General features: G+C 37.2%; 1 protein-coding gene across 2 annotated transcripts in view; it reads right to left on the reverse strand.

Annotated features, from left to right (window-relative positions):
- Window positions 1-16,324, reverse strand: part of LOC127446577 (caM kinase-like vesicle-associated protein) — a 50,378-nt gene that overhangs the window by 28,342 nt on the left and 5,712 nt on the right. The window contains exon 2 of one of the 2 annotated variants that reach the window (XM_051707602.1): window positions 6,914-7,101. The exons of the other annotated variant lie outside the window; for it this stretch is intronic. The gene's annotated coding sequence lies outside the window, so the exon portion shown is untranslated. The remainder of the gene's footprint in view (window positions 1-6,913; window positions 7,102-16,324) is intronic. 2 annotated transcript variants of the gene reach the window in all.

The raw sequence follows: 16,324 nt of genomic DNA on the forward strand, positions 1-16,324 counted from the left end.
TACATATAAATGATGTGATCCAAAGTGCATTTGAACAGTGGTGAAACACTTTCTTATGATGTGTTACATTCATACGAGCAGACAGAGAAGTAAGTTTGAAGTAAGTTTGGAGCAGAAGAAATAGAAATAAACCTTTTGTAAATTGTCAGCTTTATGCTAAGCTAAAATGCTATTTCTAGCCATTTTACATGCATGTTACCAGGCATGATCATATTTTTTATCAAGCAAATTCACGTTGGATCATAATTTCTTTTTCTAGTAAGACCTTTGATATTAGGGCAAAAATCGTATTCTTGATAATAATTTTTGTATTGTTTTCCTGTAAAAATATCTAAAAATCTTTAAAACAAGATCAATTTGATTTATCTTGTTTTAGAAACAACACTGCATAAGATATTTAGGTTTTTCAGAGAATGTATTTTTAACATGTATATTTTGTCTTACTGTACTGGCAGAGTTTTTATAGTCAAAACAAGTGAAAAAATCTACCACTACTAAAGAAGTAATCCAAAGTATTTAGAATATGTTACTGTCTTTGAGTAATCTAACGGAATACGTTACAAATTACATTTTACAGCATGTATTCTGTAATCTGTAGTGGAATACATTTAAAAAGTAACCCTCCCAAACCTGTCTATCATCCATACACAGTTTATAATGTAAATAAAAAATAATTTGCAACTTTACCTGGCTGTAATTTCTGCTTGCTATCTTACTAATATCTCAGACGGTTATTGCTTAATTAACCGTGAGAGGCAGAAACCACGATCGCGTTTAAATTATGATTAATTGTGCAGCCCTACACACACAAAATCAGACAAGAGCAAGCTAAAAAACAGACAGATCTGCATCCTCTGTGCAGAAAGAGATATTGAACATATGCATCTTTCTATGTTCAATTAGCAAAGTGCCATTTGAGCGTTTACTTCTCCAAATTGGCCATCAAGCCTGCATCAGCCATAACAAGTATGTTTTATTCTACCCCTATCTAAAACATGCCCTCTTAAAGCAATCAAACAAATGAAGAGACATAACATCAATTAGCAGTGAGTCAACAAATGGAGACGCATGTTATTTATTATCAAGTTTATTTTTAGAAATGGGTACTTAGTAATCTAATTGATGGTGCATCAAGTTGTTGTGTCTCTCATTTGACACAATCACAGCATTAGGCTGTGCATTATAAATTTAATCTGGCCATGAAAGCCAAAGATTGTTTCAAAACAAGAGAATTGTCCCCAGACATGCGACAAAGGAAGACATTATGAACATTATAAACACATGGTACTGTACATACTTCTCCACACTCTTGTCATCTAACACAAACACCATAAAATTTATCTTTGATACATTTTTAATGCAAAGAATATTTGCGCATGTCTGTTTTCTATAGTTTGAGCCATCTGAACACCCCAAGAAAGTTGTAACTGCAACTCAAATACAGTTTCTGAGTCTAAAGGAAAATTATTGATAACACCCATTTTAATGACTAAGAAAACTATTTATATAAAATCTAAACACAGGAATTATACTCAAAATGTCAACACATTAGATAAAGACCCCACTAATTTACATAAAACAGGAGGAGAAATGAAATTAGCATAAACCCTATGTGACCCACAGCTAATCTACATTCAGTGCACAGAAATCTCTTTTACAGTCAGCTCAATCCACATTTATTTATACCTTTTCTCCCCAGTTTGGCATGCCCAATTCCCAATGCGCTCTAGTTCCTCGTGGTGGCGTAGTGACTCGCCTAAATCCGGGTGGCGGAGGAAGAATTTCAGTTGCCTCTGCGTCTGAGACAGTCAATCCGCGCATCTTATCACGTGGCTTGTTGAGCGCGTTACCGTGGAGACCCAGCGCACATGGAGGCTTCACGCTAATCTCCGCGGCATCCACACACAACTCACCACGTGCCCCACCTAGAGCGATAACCACATTATAGTGACCACGAGGATGATAACCCAACGTGACTCTACCCATCCTAGCAACTGGGCCAATTGGTTGCTAAGGAAGTCTGACTACCACCCACAATTCTTAACAATGATACAATATGAGTAAGAAATGAAATATAGAGGGGTTAATCAGATGAGCGCAGTGACAGCAACTCAAGCCATTCATAGTGTGACTCAAAGGAAGAAAAATACACCTTGCATCTGCATTCCATTTTTACTGATTGTGAAATATATATTTTTTTCATTCACATTTTTTTATGTTCTGGATTTTTGCCTATTCCTAAAAGCTAAGACTATGTCTTGTCAGAATGATTTCTTTAGCAATACATCCACCGTTTTAAAGAGAAAGTAACAGCTTAGAGGAATTCTCTTTACCATGAAGCAATGTTTAGTGATTGTCCTTAAACTGTCACTCTTTCACAGTTAACCATCAGTCAGCTTTAAGAAAATTTGTTATTGTACTTTGGCACTTTTTTATTTATTACTTTTCCTCAAGAACAAAATTTCATATTCTAGAATCGCTTTAAAAATGCAGCTATAACATCATTGTTGATTTCTGATTCACAGCAAATATGTTCTGTAAAAAATAAATAAATAAAAAAATAGTAAAATATCTAAAATGTGCATTACATTTTATACACTAATGCCTCCAGTTAAAATTCTAAAAGATGCATTAAAATATATTTAGGATACATGATGTCTCTATTTTACTGCAATGAAAAATTGTTACAATACTTGTAAAAACACACGCACACCAAAGCAATGTTTCAAAAGGCAAAACTCCCTTCATCACCTGTGTGAACAATGGGATGCTATGTTGTGTGGGTCAAAAGGCTAACCAAATGGTTACTTATTATAGATATTTTTTTGGAGCAGTAAATGTGCAAGCTTTTTTCTGTTCTGAAAAAAATTTATAACCTACAATTGTACTAGAATCTATTTCTACTTGATCTAACAAAAAAAAATTTACCTAATTTGTTGGGTAAATTTAGTCAAGATTAAATTTTTGTCATAAAATTTTTTGAATAATTAAATTAAGTTAATTTAGATTCATTCGATAGCTGTATTGCATTGTCAGTGCAGTCTTGTTATCATATTAGCAAGATAGCTAGCTAGTGGCTTTCTAGCCTCATTACTATTTTACATGACAGCAGGGCTAAGTGCCGCTAGCCAGCTAATACTTCCTAGCCTGCTGATTTCATGACTTTAATTCAGTTAACTAGTTGTGTGTGTAAATTTGCCTTACTGCTTGCGTTTTTAGTGATACGCAAACAGTTCTATGGCATGAGATCTACTTTTTCATAATGCCATTATAGTAAGATCTACATTGAATTGTAGGCAGTGTTTTCATGATTCAAACATTTCATGAGTCATTACCTATACCAGTAAAATTTGACAATTCTCAATACCAAAGCTAATACTAAAACTAATTTGTTAATTAGGTAAACATTGTTTCAAGTTCCCAAGACAAGGAAACAGTCAGTAATAAATAAAGACACACAAAAAAAAAAAAAAAAAAAAATTAAGAAAACCGTGCTTAAAGTTTCTAACAGCCGTATCAATAAGTATTTAAGTAAACGTACAGAAATGGAAGAAATGGACGTTTAGCGCCTGATTCACTACATAAATTATGCAGATCAGGCAATGGCGCAAATGTGTCCGCAAAATCGCTGTTGAATGCAATTTGCATGCGCAATTCTGATCTTGCGGTCCGATTCTGAGCGCGGTATAGCCGAGAATGCCACAGACCATCGTATGTGACCAACCCTGCCGGGACTGAACAGCATCACTTCAATCCTGACACCTGGATCATCTCTTAAACATGCAGAACGTGCGCTTGAAAACACAGCGCATCTGGATATATGCCAGTTTATAATGCTCTTCAACATCATTTGATGAGTAATTGATTAATTACTGCAGAAATGATCTGTTGAAAATGTTCACAAACATCTCTTTTAAATAAATTTAATTTTACCGCCTACTTTCATGTGGCGGTAATAGTGTGATGTAAATATTGAGTTTTGTGAATGCAGTGCAATCTTTAATGAGCCTAATTTACATAGAAAGGAGACATGTTTGCATGGAAAGCAATGGCAATGACTTCATTTAAATACTAAAGACACAGCACAATATCAGTGCTGATTGCACCCGCTAAACGGGATTGCAGGTGGTTAGTGAATAAGTATTTGTGCTGCCCCTTAGTGTTGCTCTTCAAAGATGTTAGCCAATCACACTGAAATCTTAAAGGGGACAGCACAGAAAATAGAGCGTTTCAGACAGAGGGCCAGAGACAGGGTGGAAAAAGGTAATTCAATACAATATTATGCCTGTTTTTCTGTGCAAAACTTTACTAACATTATAAGTGAACCTCATGTAAAAAATAAAGCATGACATGACTGCTTTAATATTTTCTAAAGCTACTAAAGTTATCCAACCAAAAGCAATGAATGGTTGTCTTGTTTTATTGTTGTTTGATAAGGCTAATATAATCGGCATAGACAGTGGCAGGTCTGTCAGTCTGCATTTACCCTGCAAGTCCTAATGCAATTTCCAAAACGTAGGATGGGGGATGTATCATTCATATTAATGAGGAAAGAGATACCTGATTGGTCAGAGAAACTATAACCCAGCCCTAATACTACCAATAAACCTAATGCCAGTCAATCAGGTAGAGCTTTCCCTGCCATCCTACATTTCGGAAATCCGTGCAAATCTGAAATAAGGAAATAAAAATGAATCTTTAAGATTCTCGTTTTATTTATTTAGTTCCCTATCTGTCACTCACTTGACGTTGTGTCAATGTAGTGACACTAGGGGTCACTCTTGGGAGCCCCAAACACCTCTGCCTTTTTTTAAAAAGGCCAATGAGAATTGGCGAGTGGAATTTGCATGCCAATCCCCCGGTCATACAGGTATAAAAGGAGCTGGTATGCAACCATTCATTCAGATTTTCTCTTTGGAGCCGAGGGGTTGTATTCAGTGCACTGAATTCAATTCCCTCCAAAGACGCACCTCAAAACTGCTGGATTTATGGCGCATTTCAGCGGCTTCTCCCCCTCTGCACCCGCAGAGTGCAGAGAACGCCCCTGGGCGCTTCGGCAGAGCGAAAATAAGAGAGTATATTCTAAAAGAGTATATTTTCATTCACAAAAAGAGCGGCACACACAGAACGTCTTTTTAAAGATGTCTTTCCGTTTGTGTGTTATTCCTGGTTGCGTTCCTTATCTCTCCGCTTCTGACGGCCACGATCGCTGTCTTATGTGTCTGGGCACTGCCCACGCGGAGATATCGTTCGTGGATGAGTCATGTCCTCATTGCGAGAACATGACCATGGCAACGTTGCTTACGTAAGAAAGAAAGCCACCCCAGCGCTCCCCGCACTGGTCTTTCTACCTGCGGGATTGAGGCCGCGTTGGTTAGCACTGGGGGCGATTTGGGGACATCAATGGGACCACCTCTGCCGGGTATCCCCCCACGGACCTCCCATTCCCCAGCACGCTTGCTTGCCCCGATCGGGCTCTCGCACGAGACCGCCAGCTTGCCTCAGCGTGAGTTCGACTTCTCGTTCGGAGCTCCGGAAGATGATGAGTTATCGAGCACAGCATCGGAGAGCGGGCTCATCCAGTCTGATGCAGAGGCTTCGGCTGGGCTTCCTCCTTCGGGAACGGTTGCCCAGTCTCAAGCCGATGCGGAAATGACAGACATGCTTTCCCGGGCGGCCGTGAGCGTCGGGCTAGAGTGGAACCCTCCACTCTCCCCTGAACCCTTGCGGCTCGATGATTGGTTCCTGGGTTCGGGGCGCCGCCCATGGCCACGCCCCACCCCCGTTCCTTTCTTCCCGGAAGTGCATGAGGAGCTGACAAGATCGTGGGAGGCACCTTTTACTGCCCGTTCCCGGTCTTTCAGCTCCCCCGCTCTCACTACCCTCGATGGTGGAGCGGCCAGGGGGTATTTGGTGATCCCCCAGGTGGATAAGGCGCTCGCGGAGCACTTGTGTCCACAGAGCACCGCCACCTGGTGCGGGCGCCCGAAGTTCCGTCCAGGGCCTGTAGGTTTACGTTGTCCTTTGGCTTCGGGTCAACTGGGAAAATAGCAAGCTCTCCCCGGTTCAGAGCATCTCTTTTCTCGGTTTGGAGTTGGACTCAGTCTCGATGACAGCGCGCCTCATGAACGAGAGCGAGCAGTCGGTGCTGAACTGTCTGAAGGCATTCAGACGGAGGACAGTGGTTCCACTGAAACTTTTTCATAGGCTCCTGGGGCATATGGCATCCTCAGCAGCGGCCACACCGCTCGGGTTGATGCATATGAGACCGCTTCAGCACTGGCTTCAGACTCGAGTCCCGAGATGGGCATGGCGCCGTGGGACACATCTCGTGACCATCACGCCAAGCTGTCGCTGTCTCTTCATCCCTTGGACCGACCTTGCATTTCTACAGGCAGGGGTTCCCCTAGAGCAGGTCTCCAGGTGCGTCGTGATTACAACAGACGCCTCCAAGATGGGCTGGGGCACCGGATGCAATGGGCACACAGCCGCCGGCTCCTGGAGTGGCTTGTAGCGAATTGAGGTGCTGCTGACTCCAGAGGAGGAGACAGCGGGGGAGTTGTGAGATGCAACGGGAGTGCAGACCACCTTGACAGTTGATGTACGCTACCGTCGCTGTGTTGTCCGTCCGGACCTAGACGTGCTTGCCCTGGTTACGAAAGTAACCAGGACGTTTCTCTGTCTACTCCCTTTCCCTTTTGACCTGTTAACGAGTTAAAACAGTGGTTGACTTTCAATTGCGATTGATGTAATGAGCACCACTGGTCTAGATGTAGGCTAAATATCGAAAATTACACAAAAGTTTATCATCGATATTGAGGATTTATTTTTTTTCAATAAATACACAAGTTTGTTTTATCACCCAGCCCTAGTATTGAATAATGCAAAATGTTTGTAATGTGCATTAACACACCAGATTTCTCCAGTGTTGTAGAGTAGAGGTCTGTTGATGGCCACCACAGGCCTGGCAGACAGCAGGATCCTTAGGTCTCTTCAAAGGGTGAATCTTATCTAGCTGTGGTGAAACAGTTGGTGCCAGATGGCTTAGTAAAGAACCAAGACACAAAAAAATCTCCTTCTGATGTTTCACCAAAGAGAATTCTGCCAAAAAAAGATAACATTGGACCTCACTACATTTTACTAACAAGAAAAAGAAAAAACACTAAACACACAACTGGACTTTTTTTAGTGTGATTGTAAATAATCACAATAAATGAATGCAGAGCAAAAACATTCCTTCCTTAGACTCAACAGACAACATCAAAGAGTCCAATACAAAGAGGTGAGTGTATTTCATCTTACCTGTTTAATACCTCCTCAAAGTCACAAGCCAGTGCAGTCAGTACCTACCCAAAAATACTTGCGTGGTCTCTCTGAGGAATGGTTAATTGGAGGAATTATGTGTGTAAACCTTGGATTTACTTCACACCCAGTTGACTAATTTGCCCATTCTGTTCCTTATGTTGTTTGTTGCATTGGTTACAGTCATAGATAAGTGCAATGGTACAGAACAGAGCGCTTGCTTTAGAATACAGGCAGTAGTGGTTGGGCTGGGGGGTTGAAGAAGAGGGGAACTGTTCATGGCGTAGCAGTGCATTACACAAGTAAACAACTCTAAAATTAGGGACTCAGTCTCTCCCTATAGACTCTTTAAAAACTTTATTTAAAAGGTATAGTTGACCCAAAACTGAAAATTGTGTCATCATGTACTCACCTTCATGTTGTTTCAAACCCAAAGCAGATTCTTAAGCCTCAGTCATCATTCGCTTTTATTGCATCTTTTTTCCATATCCCTAAAATTTTACCTAACATCTTTTGAGCTTCACTGAAAGAAAAAGCTATTCAGGATTGGAAAGACATTAGGGTAATTAAATGAAAAAAATATATATTTTTATTTATGGGTGAAATATCCCTTCAATGCTTAATACTTACAGCTTTTCTGTGATTTTTTTTTTAGTATGTTTTGTGCATCGCATGATTTCCAAAACATGTCCTTTAAAACGGACTGCAAAGAAATGAGATATGCCACTGCACTGAACAAAGAGGGCAGATCAGTTAACTTCATTTCCTGGCTGTTCTGGGCATGCTTCCACCAAAAAACATTGAGGGTGGATCACTTAACAACTAGCACCCGCCTCATAATAACACCGTTTCCCAGGCAACAAAAAAGGAGGGAAAAGCAATAGCTTCTGGATTCCAACAGACTATAAAAGCAAAGATGTTGCTCTATTTTATTCCATGGCCTTTTTTCAAGTATTAGCTTTCACTGCTTACACAGAGAGAACCAAAACAACCCTTCTCAAGAGAAGTCTCAAATTCTCAAGATTTAACTTGAAACTCTTACATCAGACTGCTCTCTTGCAGAGTTAGTGCTAGTTTTGGGAATCACTGATGGGAATGTTAGCAGCAAGAAATATCGCCTGGTTGCTGTGGTAATATGATAAAAACAAATCCTACCAAGATCTTCATATTATGGTCTCCATAGTCTTATTACTAACCCAAACTATTGTTTTCAGACCTAAATCTGCAAAACCTAATCAAAGCCAAAACCCAAATGAAGGAAACATTCTACTCTAATCTATTCCAAGACTACTGATACTGAGACCTACAGCCAATTTATAAGAATGCAATTTCAGTTCATTTCAGTAATTTCAGTATGAACCCCTACTAAGCAGCTAATTAAACTGCACTCATTTTAAGACTGTAAATAAATACTTTACTTTCCAAACAAACTAATATCTACTATTACTGGAAGTTTTACATAGCAGAGGTACTTTAATATCCCTTCAATTTGTGTGAAACAAACAATAACAAATCCACTGACAAATCTACTGTTGATAAGTCCAGCTGCATTAGACCTGCACGGACTAATGCATCACCAGATGGTTGACTATGTAGCTGCATGAATCGAGTGGGTGGGTAATATATTAATTAACATCTCCATTTTACATTCCCCTTTATATCTGACATTGGAAAGTCATATCACAGTCATTCTATAGCTAGCTGCCACCTCCATAAGCTAGTTTTATTCAAGCCAAAACAAGTCATGACAGAATCAACCTGAGATATTGGGTTACACCAATGCAAGTTATCGTAAGGGTCAGGTTCAAGAAGGCTAGCTCCAGGTAACAAGTGCTCATATTAATCTTTTATTTACCTTATTCAACCCTGCCCCTTTTCAGCACTTCACGCTTCAATGTTTTGTCTCTTAACTTCCGAATTGTATTAAAGCAATTTTGAGTCGATCAAAATGGATTACATGTATGAGCACAGAAAGTATTTTTCACCAAGAGTTAATGGTGAGAGTCTACACAACCCCTTTACTACATCCGCAGAGGTAAATTGGACCTGGCAGATCACATTCAGACAGCTATGACACACAGCACTTTTTCATGACACAAGCGTTTTATTGTTTTACGTGTAATTCTGCTTAATTTTTTAGGGTTCAACTTGTGTTAAAATGTGTAGTTGACATTCAATTTTAAACAGTGACAGCTCTATTATTTCACATGTTCATAACATTTACAGATATTACATTTGTACTTTTTAAAATAAAGTCCTCACCCTAAATTTTTAAAAGGCTTAAATGTGATTCAAATTGTTGTAAACAGAATATTTTAAAAAAGTACACTTTCACATGTATATGTGTGTATATGTGTGTGTGTGTAAATACAGTGGCACCCCTTCCCCCATCCCGGTTAACTAAAAAAATCTGCTTACCTTAACAATAACGCAATAGGTGAATGACACGAGAAGATGGTCAGAGGTGTCGTACAGAGATATTTTTAATGACTTTGTGTTGTCTCGTGGAGTTTCATAAGCACAGAGGCATTTCAGTACATCCACAGCGTAAAGGTATGATCTTGTGTATTTATGAATGAAGTACTCTTGTTTTAAAATCTCCCCACTCTGCTTTCAGTTGTTATGACATCCTCTGAACACTTTACAATACTCATGATAACTTAGCAACTCTGTAACTTGTAAATCCTTTTCACTAGCTAATTACACCTTGACATCAACACCATTGATATCTATATAGAAAACGCTAGACCGGAAATTCAAAGACAAAATTTTCAAGTGTCTTCCTTAAAACCAGTCAAGTGCATGTAATGTTGTAAAGTTAATATATTTTCTATTTTAATGCATTATTGAGAGTTCTTTTTAGGGATGCACCCATATGGAATTTCTGGGATGATACTGATAACCGATAATTTACAGCTCATTGTGGCCGATTCTGATACCGATAGCTGATAAAAAAAAATATATATATATATATAAAAAATTAAAACGTTTTAAATTTTTAATCCTTTAACTTGGAACTGCTAGCTAATTCATTAAAAGATTCTCATTAAAAACGTTTGTCATTTAAAAGCTTGGAATTTGGACTTGCTGCTATTTAAGATTTGGCGGATGTAACATGAACCAGAAATGTGCCTATAATACAGATGTATGCTGATTTGAATGACAAATAAATAAAAATACACTAGCATAAATTGTATGGTGCACATTTATATTAGTGTTTACGGTAATCTGATGACTGCTAACAGAGAGAGAATAATGAGGCCATAAACAGAATTTATCCAACATTAAACAACAAAACACACAATATTAACCCTAATCTCTGTATTTATGGTGTAATATTTATTCTAGCAGTTAGACTGCAAGTGCAGTGGTGGTTTGTGTGTGTTATGTATTTGTGGCATTGTGCTTATTCACAGATGCTTGTTTCAGCACTTGTATTATCTTTTAAAGAGACCCTATTATGCTTTTTGGGATGTTACCTTTCCTTTAGTGTGTAATATAGCTGTTTGTGCATGTAAAATGTCTGCAAAGTTACAAAGCACAAAGTCTACACCAAAGGGAGTTATTCTCTCCCACAGAAAACACTGCTCCTGAACTGCCTGAAACGTCTGGTTTGCAGTTCAGCCATTACTTCCGTGATTTAGCTATGTCACTATGTAACACATTTGCATAATGCCCGCCTAAGGGCTACTTCAGTTATGGTAAGGAGCGTTACATTTCCGACACAAGCTCCAAGCGGTTGACCAATCACAACAGACTGGGCCAGCTGACCAGTCAGAGCAGACTGAGCTTTTTGGAAAGGGGGGCTTTAAAGAGACAGGAGCTAAAACAGAGCATTTCAGACAGAGGGTGAAAAGAGGTGCTGCAGCAATGTACAGTATGACAAAAATAATGTGTTTTTTGAACATAAAAGCATGTAAACCTATTCTAGTAGACCCCCAAAATAAAATTATGAACCTGTAAATGAGCATAATATGGGCTCTTTAAGGCTTTAAAACTATATGAATTACATTAAAATATGTTTTTAGATATCAAAATATTTCTTAATACTTAAAATATGTCTCTTTAGTTTTGGTCAGTTTTACATTTACACTGTTGTTTTTGGAACAGCAGTGTTCGGTGGCGCTCGGAGTTCAACTGAATGGCACACAAACGCGCCGTTCATGGCATTAATATATTCGTTTAAAATTCCCTTATTTGGGCATTAATATGTGATTGCAATTTGAAGTGCACAATAATCACGGTCATCTCAAATAACCACGATCAGACGATTTTTTTTAAATCGTGACAGGCCTAACTAGCACATTCGTTTTACTCAAAAACTACTGTTTTTATCCACCTCAAGTCACTCTGTGAGAATTATTTCAAGATAAATGTACTGTGTTAGGTTGTGTTTGGACTTGTTTTAATTACAGTGCTGTTCTGTAAGTAGCGATGTGCTATTTCCCACATTCTGTTTATGTTTCATTAAGTAATATGTGAAAATTATTGCACACAAGTAACATACATACATGTTTTTGTCGCATTTTCGTATATTGCCTCATGAAACAAACAGAATATGGGAAATGGCTTACAGCGCAGAGATGTTAAAATAATCCTCACAGTGTGACATTTTGCATAAGTTGCATTCACTGCAAAAACTCATGAGAAAATCTAGGGTAAAAGACTGCAGGTCTTTTACAATTACAGTAATACTTACAGAGATTGTTCAATAAAAATGAAATTTTCGTAATTTACTCACCCTCATGTTTTTCAAAAATACAACCTTGTATGACTTTCTTTCTTCTGTGTTACAAAAAGACAGAATGTTTGGGATTTGACAGCCTCAGTCACCATTCACTTTAATTGCATCTTGTTTGAAAGCTGATTGAGACAAACATTCTGCCTTACATTTCTATCTGTTTTAGAACAGCATGAGTGTGAGTAAATTATGACATAATTTTCATTTTTGGGTTAACACATTTGCAACAGCAGCTCAAATCCTATAACCATAATAATGATGTTATCATATTTAATGTTAATTTATTTTGTATTTTAATGTATTTTGACTGCAAGTTCTTTACATTTAATACTTTTACATTTAATGTTTATTTACACAAGCTTCTTGCATTCCATAATCATGAATGAATGAAGACAGGACAGACTGACACACTCTTGGGGGCATGAATCTAGGTCATTAGGGCAACTGTGTGATTCTTTTTAAAACGAGCCCCACTAAGAACTCAGAAACGTTAAATAATCAACATGTTAAGAAATATGATAATGGGAGCCGCCAGTCTTGTTCTTTTATTTATCTTCTGTTATTTTGGCTTGCTATGTTATTGTTTTTTTGTTACTCCAATCACTCTCTCTTTCTCTGTCTCTATTTCTCTCTCTTTCACATACACACACACACACACACACACACACACACACACAAATACACATCTTCTGATTTTATATGCTTTGAATAAGCTCCAGGGTATTTGGTGTCAACTGGAGGTTTCTATTTAGACAGAAATAAAACAGACAAGATCTCCCAATCTTAAACATATGCAATCTGCATCGCAGTGACATGGCTCCTATGGGAGAGCTGTCTCTCCTGAATATGGCAGGACTAGTGACATTGTATTAAGCGCTGGTCTTCAAATCTAATCAGTAATGCTGGAACTGTCTTTATACCTGTCCTTCATTCACTAATGAAAACAAAACATTAATTTAATGGCATAAGGCACACAATTATGAATTTCAATGGCAGCATAGGTATTGTTATAGATATTAGGGATTAGCCAGGGTGGTCAACTAATCGACTGACTAGTCGATTAGTGGGGTCGACTACTATCACTAATCATTTTAGTGGTGGTGATTTTAATGGGAGACGCATTTCTCAAATGAATTAGGAGATGCAACTTTTTGGAGAGCATTTCACATGATAACTTTCTGTACTTAACAGTGAATAAAAGTAAGCACAGTAAAACCCTCTGCAAGACGTTTCATCTCTTTAATGCTTTATATTTAGTCCTTTTATGTGCTGCTGTTACAGCAATCAAAGCAGAGAATCAACAATACATTTCAAGACACTCACTGTCAGATGTTAAATCCTCTGCTGTGAGTAATGTTACCATATTTGTGAGATGATGTGGAGAGGTTAAAGTCTTTTGCTGATTCTGTCTGACACTGCTTAAAAAAATTGTTGCAGTAAAAAAGGTTTAAACTGCTTGATGTCATGAACTAGATGTGTCCCCGCAATATTATCTAGCAGTTCTATTCTGGGTTCAGGATGCATATAAGCGGTTTTGTGCCACTCTGTATTGGAGCCTTTCTTATTTCTTACTTTTCTTACTTTGATAGTTTTGTGCAATATTATGTTATAGTTATTCAGCCAATTTATTTGTTAGCCTTTTTACTAAAACGTGTCTGATCGGGGACAAGGCGAACATAACAGAGCCCAATTAAACATTATCCTTAACACTGAGAAGTCGACTAGTCATTCAAACAATCTACTGACTAATCGATTATGAAAATTGGTAGTTTTGCACATCTCTAATAGATATTACATTGTTTCACTTCAACACATTAAAAATTGACTGCAGATCCATTCTAAGATTGTAGTAGCCTATAAATATTATTAACTTTGCTGCTGCTTTAATGTGCAGTTTAGAAATGCTGACTATTTATTTAACTATTATAAAAACAAAGCCCAAAATTAATTATGAGAAATTGCTTGATTTCCTCTTCTTCTCTTTTTATTATGTTTGTTTGGGAGGCATCTTCAACAAAACATTTTTTAATAAATGTGTCTATATATTCTATATAATTCTATAAAATTCGTATATATTCTATATAATAGGCTTATATTTTCTTTTAGTTGTATTGTCAAAACATTAAAGAGATGTACGCTACTTAATAAAATGTTAAAATATTATATTTTCACAACAGTCACTTGAATGAAATAGCATTTGCCTCTCCAATTTGCATGTTTTCCAAATTCTGTGCTAAAGAGCTCATTGAAAGTACCTCTGGGTTGCATTTTTGGCATCTGTAACAGGCCTGATCAACAGTTTGTTGAGTAACTTTACATTTATGCTAGTGCCATGCTCTACCAGTTGAGAAGTAAAGTTACAAAGGTTGCTAAAATATTAAGCAAAATTTGGGGCCCAACCAGGGTCTGAAATTAACTTTTTAGCCTGCCAGCCAAGGTGGCTGATATATGAAAATATAAACCAGCCAGTCAGTTTTTCTGCCGGCCATTTATTCTATATATATATATATATATATATATATATATATATATATATATATATATATATATATACATTACAGTGCAAAAGTCTTAGGCACATAAGGTGTTTCACAAAAGCATTTGTCTTAAGATGGTTATTTATATCTTCAGCTTTAGTGTGTCAATAGGAAATATAAATGTTAGACTCACAAACATTACTTTTGCAAATAGAAAAGATTAGAATAGAAGAGCAGGGAGCCCTGCAACAGACGTCATTGCCCCCACAAAGCCCCCCACTGAACATCATGTCAGTCTGAGATTACATAAAGAGACAGAAGCAATTGAAACAGACTAAATAGATAGAAGAACTGTGGTGAATTCTGCAAGAAGCTTGGAACATCCTATCTGCCAACAACCAAGAAAAACTGTGTCCAAGTGTACCTAGGAGAATTGGTGCTGTTTTAAAGGCAAAGGTGGTCACACCGAATATTGATTTAGCTTTTTTATGTTTACTGGACTTTGTATGACATTAAGTGATAAATGAAAACTATTTATGTCATTATTTTTGAAGACATCCTCACTATGCAACTAGGGATGCACCGATACCACTTTTTCTATTCCGATCCGATTCCGATATCTGAAATCTCAGTATCGGCCCGATCTGATACCAGTGTTGTTGTTGTTGTTTTTTTTGCATAATCAGTTTAGAATATCTTTGCATTATTATGTGGAACTAATTGGGTGTACTCTGTAATATGTAAAGAAACACAAACATCTAACTACACATTATTTCAATATAAATGTGTAGCTTATTAAGAAAAACTTTACTATTAACTAGTCTACTGGAGAGTGTAGCAGCAAAATTAACAGTAATTCCAATCTAAGTGTTCAGTAGAAAAGGCAGTTTTTTTTTTTTTTTTTTGCTAAATGTTTTCAGTTTTGTATCTGGATTTTAAAGGATTCAGATCTATTTTTTGTTCAATTTAGTTGTAAGATATCAGTTCACTATTTTTTTGGAATCCATTCAACTTAAATATTGTTATAATTTGTAAACAAATAATAATAATACATTATTATTATCATCATTATTATAACTATTATAACTGACTTTTAGAATTTTAAATACAATCGATTTATGTTTTATTTTGACATTCTGAAATCTTCAGGACATCCTGTATTTGTCTGTTTGTAGGCAAGTTCACTGTAGTTTAATTCGCTTCTTATTCAAATTCTGGTAAAATGCATCTCCGGTGCCGTTCTAAATGCATATTATAAGTGAACCGAACTATTGAACCTCTACATCTGAGATGTTGTTCGTAACGCTTAAATATTGCTCACCGCGTGAAGGCTAAAAATAGCCGCGTGTGTGTCAACAGAGCAGCGGCATTCACTAACGCGTTGACGCTGCGTGTGCATTTTATATATTTCCTTAGAAAACACAAACTTTTGTGATTCACAGAGCTACTGCACTTCTTCAAGTGGCTTTGAATAAAATGCACGAGTCATATGAACTACTTTAATGATGTTTTTATGGTTCTTTTATATCATTTTTGGAGCTTGACAGTAACGAACATGACTAACACAGTATTGGATTTGGATCGGGTTCATCGGACTGATATCCGATCCATTTAAAAACATCAGTATTGGAGCGGTGCACCTCTATATGCAACATTTTTCACAAGTGCCTAAAACTTTTACACAATATATATATATATATATATATATATATATATATATATATTTTTTTTTTTTTTAACTGCATTTTACAAGTAGATTTGACAGAAAGGATCGACAAATAAACAATACTTTTAAACATGTTTA

Source organism: Myxocyprinus asiaticus, chromosome 9 (assembly GCF_019703515.2).
Source record: "Myxocyprinus asiaticus isolate MX2 ecotype Aquarium Trade chromosome 9, UBuf_Myxa_2, whole genome shotgun sequence".
Classification (NCBI taxonomy): Eukaryota; Metazoa; Chordata; class Actinopteri; order Cypriniformes; family Catostomidae; genus Myxocyprinus; species Myxocyprinus asiaticus.